At 41.2% G+C, this 13,042-nt stretch overlaps 1 long non-coding RNA gene across 1 annotated transcript; it reads right to left on the reverse strand.

Annotated features, from left to right (window-relative positions):
- Nucleotides 1–1,404: 1,404 nt before the first annotated feature.
- LOC310760634 lies at nucleotides 1,405–10,318 on the reverse strand. The gene is made up of 4 exons (XR_014547086.1): nucleotides 10,252–10,318; nucleotides 2,516–2,687; nucleotides 2,061–2,265; nucleotides 1,405–1,698 (listed from the first exon to the last, which is right to left on the reverse strand). It is a non-coding gene; the product is annotated as an uncharacterized lncRNA (long non-coding RNA).
- Between the last annotated feature and the right edge of the window lie 2,724 nt (nucleotides 10,319–13,042).

The following is a 13,042-nucleotide window of genomic DNA, read 5'->3' on the forward strand; positions in this document are numbered from 1 at the left end:
TAACAAATATGAATCATTAAATGAGACAACAAAGTTGTGCAAAATCCATGCTTTTCTTTATTTTTGCACTGTGTAAAAATCAATCCCATTTATCATCCCTCACTGACAATTCTTTTGCATATCTTATGGCAATTATTTCTTCATCAGTCATATTTTAAAACTAATCAGTTTGCCTAGGCTGCATTCTATGCAATTAAATGCCTACTTCAGGGACACAGAAGCCACTTGGCAGAATCTTCAGGGGAATGGCCAAAATTAACATGTGATGGCAGTGAAAAGAGAACCGTGATAGATTTGAGAATTCCTACTCACCCTCTCACTGTGATAGACTTAGTACACAGGGGTGCCAGAGAACTCAGCCAAACTTCCCTGGACTTCAGGGGCACTTTGGCTCATGTAAAGACTTTGGAAATATTCTCTGCTTAAAATTCTATTGATACCATCCGTTATGTGAGCTACTTTATTAAACAAGATAGAATTTAGAGTGTGTTGCTGACAACACCAAGGTTGCAGGTTTGATCCCCGTAAGGGACAGCTCCACATTCCTGCACTGCAGGGGGTTGGACTAGATGATCCTCAAGGTCCCTTCTAACTCTATGATTCAGTGAGATATTGATGAGATTTCTGAAATAAATCCTTGCATCCAGTTGGCACTACCTTCAACCCCTTTGCCACGTGTGGCCCATGGAAGGCACAGAACATCATCATCATCATCAAACCTTTTATTGGCATCACATACAAACATCCAAAACAAATCGATACAGAATTACCAGTTCCCCAGTGGCACAAAACATTTGCTAAAAGAAAAGAGGCAGAGCAGTCTATCGTCACATCTCTAGGTCTCGAGCGAGATCAGACATCAGCAGTGTATTATGGCTCCTCTGATGTGCCACCTTTTGCCAGGGGTCTAGCACAGTGTGTGTGAGGATCACTGTTTTGATGCTCTGTTCTTTCTTATAAAATTAATCCCTTCTGTCTTTTGAAGAGGTTGTTCTCAGAGGCGTAGCAAGGTCAGGTGGTACCCGGTGTGAGTTGTTGAGCTTTTTTAGGGAAGGTTGCCCAGAGTTGTTGGGCTTTTTTAAGGGAGGGTTGGACACCAATTGTGGAAATCCACCTGCCGGGGTATGAGCACCGCCATGCCAATCCACCCGGGGTGATTTTGTCACCCCCCTTGGCATGACACTCCCCCCCCCTTGCAATGCCCCTGGTTCTTCTAAGCAGCAAAGTTCACTGAAAAATCAAATGTTCAGTTTATAAGGGGGGAAATGAAACCTAAACACAAACAGAAGATGGGGAGAATTTTTTTTAAAAAACAGGGCACTGGAGTCTTATCCAGAACTGTCTGCCCCTTCTGACTAGCCATGAGGTTGAGAGGGGGAGTTGAAATAATGCAGATAAAGAGGAGCTAAAAAGCGTTAGAGAAAGACAAAGCTCAGACACAGGAGAGAAACTGCTGAATCTTCGTTAAGTGAAAGGTCCCTATTATGTGTGTGCACTTCACTGGGATCCTATGGCCTGAGAGGCAGTTTATAAAGTACATTGACTGTTTGCAATTGCTGCATTTTGAGAATCAGGTGGAGTCAGTTCTTCCTATAAAGTCTAAGGTAAGTTGAGCTGTGAAAAGCTGTCCAATGAGCATTGGTTGGAGATGCAGTGAAATTGGGTAGTCCATAAGACAAGGTAGGCCCACTTGTTTTCCTTTTAAAAAATAATAATAATAAGTTTTATTAGGGAATATAGAGGGGAAAATACAAAGCTTAATATCAAATATCTTTTCTCCTTTTTAAATCTTGAACAAAGACTTTAAGGAGAAAAGGAGTAGGAAAGGAAAAAGAGAGAAATAAAGAAAAAAGAGTAGAAAAAAGGTTAAAAGGAAGAGAAAAATAAAATTTTATAAAAATATAGTGGACAGATAAGGAACTTCACATTCTTCATCGGCCCACTATATATAAACACTTCTTTTCCAATGCAAAGAGACGGGGGGGGGGTTAATGCACACTGAAGAAGAGCCGTTTATCTGAATGTACCCAGAGAGTCTATGGCCGAGAGCTGCTACTCACTTTCCATTCTGCACTTGGTTGCATATGCTACATCAACAGAGGACAATGCAAGGGCTAGATAGAGCATTCTGCAGCCTTCACCCAAAAGGCTCCATCCCCTGGAGTCTTCTCTTGCTGTCGCTGTCAGTCAACCTCCCTCTGTTCTGCTCTCATGTTCATTTGAGGCAGAGACAAGCAAAGTGGTGCAATTCTTTCGTTGCTGCTGCTTCAGGGGAAGAAAATACATTTACATTACTAAATGTGGCTTCCCAGCGAGCGCGTGCCCAAGTGAAAGCAACCAGCAGTCTTTGATAAGGCAGGAAAAGACTATAGAAGGGGAAAAACAAATAACCCTCATTCACCCAACGTGAATTGAGATAAAGGCAAGAGGAACAAGTGGTTAAAAAAGCAACAGCCTCTGACATTTCCGCTTCAAGCAAGCTTTATCACAGAATAGGAGGCTTTTATTTTCTTACCTTTCCTTTTGATAGTCTCTCGTGACACACTTATCAAAGGATGCCGCCTGACTTCCTTTTGCACTCTGCTGTGTTCAGATCTGTCATTTCATTGGGTTTTGATTGCTCTGCTCATTATTCTCCATTAGGGATGGGCTTGGCAATCCTTTACCTCCAGAAAGATGTGTTATATCTAGAGCAGAAATTTTGCGGTCAAGAAGGCTTCTAAAGCCTAGGTAAAGGTAAAGGTACCCCTGCCTGTACAGGCCAGTCGTGTCCGACTCTAGGGTTGTGCGCTCATCTCACTTAAGAGGTCGGGAGCCAGCGCTGTACGCAGACACTTCCGGGTCACATGGCCAGCGTGACGAAGCTGCTCTGGCGAGCCAGCACCAGCGCAGCACATGAAAACGCCGTTTACCTTCCTGCTATAAATCTACTTGCACTTAGGGGTGCTTTCGAACTGCTAGGTGGGCAGGAGCTGGGACCGAAAGACGGGAGCTCACCCCGCCGCGGGGATTCGAACCGTCGACCATGCGTCGACCATGCGATCGGCAAGTCCTAGGCACTGAGGTTTGACCCACAGCGCCACCCGCATCCCAGCCTAGCCAGATACAAATTCTATAGTTTGCAAGAAGTCCAGGAGTTGTGGTTTTCCAGCACTATCACCTGAAAGCTACACACCCACCCATATATATATATATATATATATATATATATATATATGCGCAATATCAAGCATTTACCGAAAGCGACATGAAGGGATACACAACCTGTAAAATTAATTTCCCTTGCGCTGTTTTATTTTCCTATAAATTTCAACATGCTTTACGCCGCCTCCTGTTAATTCAATGCATCACAGATTTTCACACCCCGACATAGATTCAGCAAGCAGAGAAGCTGGAAAACAGAAGGATGGGTACAATAAAGGGACATTTTGCATAATCACTGAACATATGACCAGGCATTTATATTTTCGCCCACATTGTAGGTTGTTTTTTTCCATGGGAAATCAGTTCAGTGAAGATGCTACAAAACTACCAGGTTACACTTTGATAGGAAAGCACAAGTGCTTTCATTTATGATGCCCTATCTGTTAGAGCTGTGCAGTGGATTCCAATGAGTCCCAAATGGAATCGGGCTGATTTGGAGAAATTCAGGCCTTGGTCAAGTAGGATTGAGATAGCCCCTGGTCACCAAAGGTCAGGCTGCATGGCCCAGAGCAATCTAGGGCTGCCTTGGGGTAGCACATAGGAAGGATAGGCAGGTGTGGTGAAAAGGAGGAGAAAATGCAAGAAGGAGGGACCTACCAAGCAGCTGCATCGGGTGGGGGAAGGTCCAGGTGAGCAGATGTCTCTACAGAGGAATAAAGGTAAAGGGACCCCTGACCATTAGGTCCAGTCGTGGCTGACTCTGGGGCTGCGGTGCTCATCTCGCTTTATTGGCTGAGGGAGCCAGCATACAGCTTCCGGGTCATGTGGCCAGCATGACTAAGCCGCTTCTGGTGAACCAGAGCAGCACACAGAAATGCCGTTTACCTTCCTGCCGGAGCAGTACCTATTTATCTACTTGCACTTTGACGTGCTTTCGAACTGCTAGGTTGGCAGGAGCAGGGGCCGAGCAACTGGAGCTCACCCTGTCGCGGGGATTCGAACCACCGACCTTCTGATCGGCAAGTCCTAGGCTCTGTGGTTTAACCCACAGAGCCACCCGTGTCCCTCCTACAGAGGAATACATGCTCCTAAAAAGGAGTATTTTTCCTTATGCAAGTAAAATTGTTTGGATCACTTGGATTCATGGAGCTTTCTTTCTTTTCACCCGACTGCTTCCTCTGCAAAGAGAGAAATGCTCCCTTTTTAAAGGAAGCTTCTCTCTCCCCTCACCCCAATTTGGATTCAAAATCCTAGAGGACTTTATACTCTACATTTTAGAGGAAGGTCAGGATCAAGATTTCTGATTTCTACATGAATCATGCAATTTCTTGTGTATAAACAAATCCAGAATGTACAACTATAAGGATTTCAGAAGCTGATCACAAAACCCATTATGCGGTGCAACTACAAGAAACATTACAAAACCTTTATTTGCTATAGTTACCATACTATGTGAAGGTGATACACAACTGGAATTCTTCAAAAATTGAGTCTTTGGATAGTCCATAAAAATCAGGAAATGAAACACCAAGGGGAAGACATTTGTTGTGTTTTGCATATGCATAAATATATGGAAAATCTTATACATTGGCATTATCATTGTTACAATTTATTACCTGCCCTTCACCTTACCCCCCCTATGTTCTTCACATAAGTATCATTAAGTAAGGTATTGACCTGCCATGGTCACCGCTGGTTAAATGGAAAGAAATCTGCCTATATTTGAGATACCTAAGCACCCAGCTCATTTTCTGCAGCCCTCAGAATGAAATTTGTTCCTTTTAGCAAAAATGAATACTAAAGACCTTAACATCTGCCCTGATACCAACTCAGTTCATTTGGGGCTCAGTCCTTCATGTGTTTGCTTCTACTTCACTGAGTCTTGATAGCAAACCCATTTTTCCATGAAATATGCGCACTGCATAACACTGAACCGTTCCTTTATTAAGCAGACTAAGACTTCCTTCAAAAAAAAAGCTTCCGCTACAAAAAATCCTTTATTTTCACACAGCCCAACCTAGGTGATATTTTCCGTACTTCCCACAAAAACCAACTGAAGGTATCTATGTTATTTGGAGCCAGACATATATTCTTTAAGAAGCTGTTTCCCAGGGAGCAACCAAACGCCTTCAGAATTCCTCGGCCAAATGTGTCCCAATAATTCCACCAGCAGTCTAATATATGAAGTGACTAACCATATTCGGCCACAACAAGGGCACACCTAGCTCTGCTGAACAAAAACAAAAGCTACCAACCAGAAGGAAAGAGAAATTAAACAAAAACAACTCATTTGTCTCTAAGGGGGTGTCTCAGAATTCATACACTCTTTAACAGGGAAACATCATCAAATTTACAATTGCTCACAAGACCTCTGTCCAGCAGTTTTGTCTGAACAAGGAGTTAAAACAGGTAGGTGTTGTGGAGTTGTGTGCACATACCCTACACCAGGTTCCATATCCCCATTTGCTCCACCCCGATGTTCACACACTGTGCAGGAAACTTTGAATGGGGCTTCCAAGAACATTCAGCTGAATGCACTTTGAAACCTCGCTGTAATGGGGAACCCTGTGTCAACATAAGGAAGCTTCTAAGTATGTTCTTTTGCATGCTCTTTGAAGCCCAGTCATAAGAGGTTGGATGGCCATCTGCCCATGAAAGCTTCAGCTGAATTTCCTGCACTGCAAGGGGTTGGACTAGATGACTCTACGATTCTACGATTCTGTGATCTAGACATTCCGTTGTAGGTGGAGCCAATGAGGCTTCCTTCTGTTGGGGATGTTGGGGGGTGGGCCATGTGATCATATCTCCCCTTCTCATATCAGCATTCCTTTTCAAGGATAACACTTGAACAGAAATATGGACTCTATGACAAGAATGAGGAGCATGTGGCCTTCCAGATGTTGATGGATTCCAGTTCCCATTATCCCCAGCAAACACAATCAACAACACCTGGAGGGCCACAGGTTCCCCATCCCTGCCCTGTGATTCTCCAATCTATCGCTTGAAACTAAAACTCCTGCTCATGACGGTAAGCTGGAATTGATGGTCTCTCTGCAGCTCTTTCCACTGCTCACACATCTATTCAATACTACATGGCATTCTATCCTAAGGGCTTAAAGTGTGTTTAAAAAACAGATGTGAAATATAAACTACATTCAGTTAAAATAGCCTCACATTTCAGGTCTGTAGCCATAGAAACAGATTTTATCAACCAGCTGGCAAACTGCAATACTTAAATAACATACTACATATGACCCATGACCATAAACTTGCTAAGCCAAAGCTATCGGGCACCAGTAACCAGATCACAATCCAGTTCAAAAGCCTTGTATCACTTCTAGAGAAATCTCAGGAGAAGATTTTATAAACTTGAAGAGCAGAGAAGGGAAACCTCTAGATGTTGTTGGATTCCCATCAGCCTCAGCCAAGATGGCCAATGATCAGGAATTACAGGAGTTGTAATCCAGTGATGTCTGACCACAAGTTCCCCATCCCTGTCTTAGAGGAAAGAAATGCACAGAAATGGGCTACTACCAAACCTTCCAGGCTCTGTTATTTTTGAAACTTTGAGAACAGAATATAGATTAAGAAAGTGTGTTAGTAGCCACTTTGGTGGCCAATTTGGCCAAAAGGTAGGATATAAAGTTAAAGGAAAATAATTTGCCAATGTGCATTCTGAAGGTCAGGATCTGGATCAAGTCTAAGACATTTTTCTTTGTGTTCAAAAGCTTTAAGATGTACTTCTTCCTGTTCCCCTTTTCCACATATCAAATTCAGGTCTTTATTCAATCCAAGACATCCAATCTATTATGCAATAACTCAGTCCTTTTACATGTCAGATCTTCACCTTGCCTTGCAAACTTTGAATGACCCAGATTAATTTATGCTCGTTTTGAGCTGCTCCATAGCACATGACTCTACTATGTTATACTTAACAAGCTCTACTTCCGTAATAATAATAAATAAAGCCTTTCCACTTGAAACCAGTTTCTCACAGTTTGTCTGAAAATGGTTGAAGTTCACCCATCTCATATTGGGCAACATTGTAAGTGCATAAATAAAATGAGTGACGTGTTCAAAGACACCTCTTTTCATGTTAGGTTTATTTTAGGAACTTAAGAAACTGCCTTATATATGGAGTCAGACCATTGGTCCATCTGGCAATTGCTCTTCTGGATTTCAGACGGGACTTTTCCCTAGGCCTTTTGAGATACTGGAGATGGAACTTAGGAGCATTAAAATGCAAATCATTTTGTGCCATTGACCTACAGCCCTACCCCATCCTTAATACTTTATGAATTGCTTTTAATAAGTTTAAGTTCCTAGCAGTCATGTTGACCCCCAAATATTTAACTTTCTTTACTATTGTTAGGCCTGTCTCCTTCTGAAACCTTTCTTTCTCAATCGGTGTTAAATTTTTCTCAAGAACTTTAGTTTTTGACTTGTTCAACTTAAAACCAGCCATCTGCCCAAATTCTTGAATCACTTCCAAAACTCTTTTCTAACTAGATTCTGGCTCCTGTAATGTTAAAACTAAGTCATCTGCAAATGCTTTCAATTTATATTGCTTAGCTCCGACCTGAATGCCTTTAATCAAACGGTCCCTTCTAATCATGTTCAATAGTACCTCCAGGACTGAAATGAACAACAGTGGGGAAATTGGGCAGCCTTGTCGTGTGCCTTTCTCTATCTTAAATCCCTCTGTCACCACATTGTTAACAATTAATTTAGCCTTTTGTTCTGAATAAATTGCACTTATACCATTTTCAAACCCTTGGCCCACCCCCATCCCCTGAAGGTTTTTCTTCATAAAACTCCAAGAAATGTTGTCAAAGGCTTTCTCCGCATCTATGAAAATTAAAACTGCTTTAGTGTTTATATTCACTTGCAACTTCTCCAAAATGTTAATTATGTTCCTCGTATTGTCCGACAAGTGTCTACCCGGGAGAAAACAAGCTTGGTCTTTATGGATCTCTTCCAATAGTACTTTTTTTAACCTATTAGCCAAAATGTCAGCAAATATTTTGTAATCCACATTAAGGAGGGATATGGGGCGGTAGTTCTTAAGTTGCGTCTTTTCAGACTCTGTCTTCGGTATAAGTGTAATGTAAGCTTCCTGCCACGACTCCGGCGCCTTTTTCCCCTCTAATATCTCATTGCACACCTCCATTAGTGGCCAAATTAACCAATCTTTCAAAACTCTATAATATTTGGAGGTTAAGCCGTCTGGTCCTGGAGATTTACCCAACTGCATATTCTGAATGGCACCCTCCACTTCCTGTTCTGTAATTTTGTCACTCAACATTATCTTTTTTTCTTGAGAAATTTTTTGTAATCCATTTTTCCTCAGAAATTGGTCTAACTCGGCCTCTTTCTGTGGCCCTTGTGTGTAGAGTTGTTTAAAATATCTCTGGAAGCAGCTTCTAATTTCCAATGGATTCTGTATGGTCTTTCCATTTACCTCCAAATTTGTAATAGTGTTTAATTTCTGTCTTTTCTTCATCTGCCATGCTAGCAGTTTCCCACATTTGTTAGCCGATTCAAAAGACTTTTGTCTCATCTGCTTAATTTTCCATTCCACTTCCTGATTTATCATTTTCATATATTGTACTTGATATAACTTAATTTCTCTCAGAATCTCTTGGGATTTTGGTTTCGCTCTTAGTCTCTTCTCTCCTTCTTTTATTTTCTCCAAAATTTTATCTTTTTTCTCATTTTGGGTTCTCTTCTTTATTGCATTCTGTTGGATCAAAAACCCTCTCATGACCGCTTTGCCTGCATCCCAGATTGTTCTTTTTTCAACCGTAGTGTTCAAATTTATCTCGAAATAGTCTCTCAAAGTTTTTTGGGCCTTCTTAGTCACCTCCTGGTCTCTGAACAGGGTGTCATTCATCCTCCATCTAAAGGAACCGATTGGCATTAGTTTCATCTCCATCTTGACTGCATTGTGGTCGGAGCAAGTTTTTGGGCAAATTTCCACTTTTCGTATCTTAGGTGCCAGTCCTCTAGTTATCCATATTTGATCAATTCTTGTCCAGGTCATATTGGCTTCAGAGAAGAATGTTCCCTCTCTTCCAAGGGGGTTCTTAGTTCTCCAAATATCAGTAAGGTCCATATTGTCAACTAGTTCAAAAAAGGTTTTTGGTAGTCTGCCGTCTTTAGTTACCACCTGTCTCTGCGACTTATCCATGTTTGTAGATACCACCCCATTCATATCTCCCATCATAATGATGTTATAGTCCAGATAGTCCAACAATGTCTCATGCAGTTTCTTAAAAAATTCAGATTTCCCCTCTTTTCATGTTAGGTTTATTTTAGGAACTTAAGAAACTGCCTTATATATGGAGTCAGACCATTGGTCCATCTGGCAATTGCTCTTCTGGATTTCAGACGGGACTTTTCCCTAGGCCTTTTGAGATACTGGAGATGGAACTTAGGAGCATTAAAATGCAAATCATTTTGTGCCATTGACCTACAGCCCTACCCCATCCTTAATACTTTATGAATTGCATACCGCAGCTCACCACTTCAGACTTGCACAATCCCTGAAAGCTTTTGCTAGATGATCTACCCTTGAGGGTTTTTGCTGTTGTTATTATTTATATATGGTACAGATGCAACAGCAGACATAGATCGGGATGGTGCAAACATCTTGTATTGGAATTTGCATCCGTGAGCTACATTTTAAATGGTATGCTAATGTATTATCAGACTATTCAGTTTTCATGTCTCTAACAAAAAAAAAAAAGGCTGAAGACATTATTTTTAAAAAGGTCAAGTGACACACACAGAGAGACTATGGCTAAACTGATGCCTTAAATTACAAAATGCCATCTCTCTCCCACCCCCGCCCCCCAAAAAATGCAAAATGTCATCTCACTGCAAATAATAAACCTAGATAGAAAATCTTGTTGAATGAGTTTGAGGTTCAGATCCTTTATGGTAAATACAATTGGATCCACTGTGTCATTGAACATTCCATTAGACATCCTTAAGCTTGAACAAAGGAAAACCTTAACAATCCATTTACTAACACACTCAGCTTCAGCAGCCAGGTCAGAACAAGATAATGCAGAGTAAATGAATAGATTGAATGAAAGTTCTTACTTGAACTTTTCCTGGTTTTTGTTTGGAGGGGGTTGTTATCATGTAGCATGGTCATGAAGCCAAATGAGAGAGAGTGGACAGCGCTAACTTGCCCTCAGTCTAGGAAACCTGAGAGGAAAACAGTGGTGTCTGTTATTCACTGATAAACTGCCTAATTCATACTTCTCAAACCAGTACACAAACTGAAACACAGCTATCCTTCAAACTTCACACTTCTCTGAAATTTGTGATGCATATTGCGGAAATGCTCTTGAAACACATCTGTTAGTGGAAATAACATATAAAAAATACATTATATTATGGGAAATTACTTGCAAAATGTGTATGTTAGTCAAAGCTATATACAAAAAGGTGTTCGTTAGGAGAAATTTGTACTAATAGGCTGACAATTTTTCACGAGGATTTCACAAATCGCTGCAGAAATGTGAAGAATTGAATTTAAGATTGGACGAACGAGAAACCCAAAGAACTGAAACTGGCAGATTCATCCATCTTGATGGGAATCTGAGGTAAGATACTCACATAGGAGATGTTCTCCCCCAATTCCATGCAAAGGCAGCATAAGGTCCAAAACAGTTTACTGCTGCAGAAGATAAGGCTTCAGTACGACACTTCTGGACAGTGATACATAAATACAGCTTGTAGGCTTTTGCAGATGCAGATATGTACAAATAGAAAGTATTCCTGTTACTGCAGCAATTTAGGACATAACACAGACTACAACTTACTCACTGACTGACCCTGACACCCTGACAATTAGCAGATGTGCCTTAATCACTTATATTGCCAGCAGTGGACCATTGCCATAGCAACTGCCTTGGCTGATCATGCACCTGTTGGCTTATATCATACATGATTTTTGCTCATGAAGGAAATTAATTCCTTCCTCCACCCAGTTCCTCCAACACATCCATAGTGGATGTGTTGTGTTGTCTGGTAAGCCATTCTAGCATCAGCTCAGGTTGCTAATGTCAGCAAGAGTGACCATCTAACCAGCCCCCATGTCCTTGTACAGTGCTGACTACATCATCCTGGTGCCCAAAGGTGAAGGTGATAATTACCCCCTGCCCACCACCACTGCCACTTTTTCCTTCCTGCCATACAGAAGCCATCAGCACTTTTGCCTAGCAAATGGCTTCATTAGCTGCACTGTATTCTAAGCAACATGAAATAAAATTGTTTCAATTTTTAGGATTAGATCACTTCTCAGCCTTTGGGTTTAATTTTTATCACAGCTGGTGAATCTGACCAGTGTCAGTCAAATTTTGAAGTGACAACCTTCACAAGGCTCCTCAGATACATTTTTTGAACCATTGTTTTCTTTTCAATCTATAGTAAGCAAGTGCCATTCAATCTCTGGAATTATAGTGTGTATGATAACTACAACATGTTTTGCACGTTATGCAAAGTATTGAAAACAAATGTCAATCCTGTTATGTAAAGAAAAGAAACTTAAAATTATAGTGCTATGATGTCATTTTTTAAAAAGTGATATTAGAACAAAGAAGGTTCATGCTGGCAAAGTTAAGAGCTATCCTTCTATAAAAATAACTTGTGTGTTTAATTTGTTGAGAATATAATTTTGAATTTTCACTTTTTTCACCTGAGGATTGAATATGAAATATTTGCATCTTCAACATATCGTCATCTTAGCTGGGTGCTATAAGAATGAGCACACATTTGTATGTAATTAACATAATGTAACATAATAATTTTTCAAAATGAATATTACATGCCTTCAGGCTTGGTTTTCTTACAGAACATGTTCCCTCCACCATCACACTGAGAGTGCTTGCAGAGGTAGTTTGTGGTGGTAGAAATGTGACCAGTGGGGGGGACCAGTAGAGCATGCAGAAGGACCCAGGTTTGATACCTGTGATCACCACTTAAGGGTGTGAAGAACCTCAGTCTGATACCCTGGAATGCTACTGCCATGCATTACAGTGTTCCAATACTGAACTAGATGGACCAATGGTCTGACTAGGCAGCTTCCTATAATGCCAAGCCACAGAGAGCATCTTTTGTGGAGATGCTTATTTATGACTTTGCATTGGTCCTTAGTCACTGTATTTCTTGTAAAATGCCCTGTGCAACACAGAAAGCATATTTTAAGAGTTTGTGGAAGCAGCCAATTTTCAAGGTAATTAAAGTGCAAGCCATCATTGGAAGGCAGCTGTTGGAAAGGTATTTCAGCAGCAAGGAAAGCATATTGTATGATATCATGTACCCTCCTGGAGCTTATGTTCAAATCTACTCTCATTCCATGAGCACTGCATCTCTATAGTGCAAAAATGCATGTTCTGGTCCAGGGGGGCCCTGTCAACAAAGTCAATCCCTGGAAGCTGAGAGAGACAACTGGGTGAGTGATTTGAATATGAGGCTCAGTATTCAGGCTCCAATCAGAAGCACAGGAAAGGGTTATTAGTCCCCAAAATGCAAATAGTTCTATGGGAGAGTTTTCCTACAGCAGGTACTGACAAAGGAAAGCCCCACTGTTCCATGGCAAAATCTAGCAAAGACTTGGCAAGAATTAGGGCTCTGTGAGTTGGCTGAAAAGTGAGCTGAGGAGGCTCTGGACATTGTGGTTTTCTGTGGGAGTTGGTGGAAAATATGGGGAAAGCTCTTATCTTTCTTCCAGGAGGAAACTGCACCCAGTTAAAAACGTACCAGGGCCACACAAAAATCACATAAATGGATCAAAGAGGAAACAAGGAAGTGGGGGTGACAACAGGGAGGAAACTGGAATTTCGAAGCTACTAAACTCAGCAACAACCAAACTCTCTCATCCATG

The sequence above is a fragment of the Podarcis filfolensis genome, assembly GCF_964270895.1.
Source record: "Podarcis filfolensis genome assembly, chromosome: 4".
Taxonomy (NCBI): Eukaryota; Metazoa; Chordata; class Lepidosauria; order Squamata; family Lacertidae; genus Podarcis; species Podarcis filfolensis.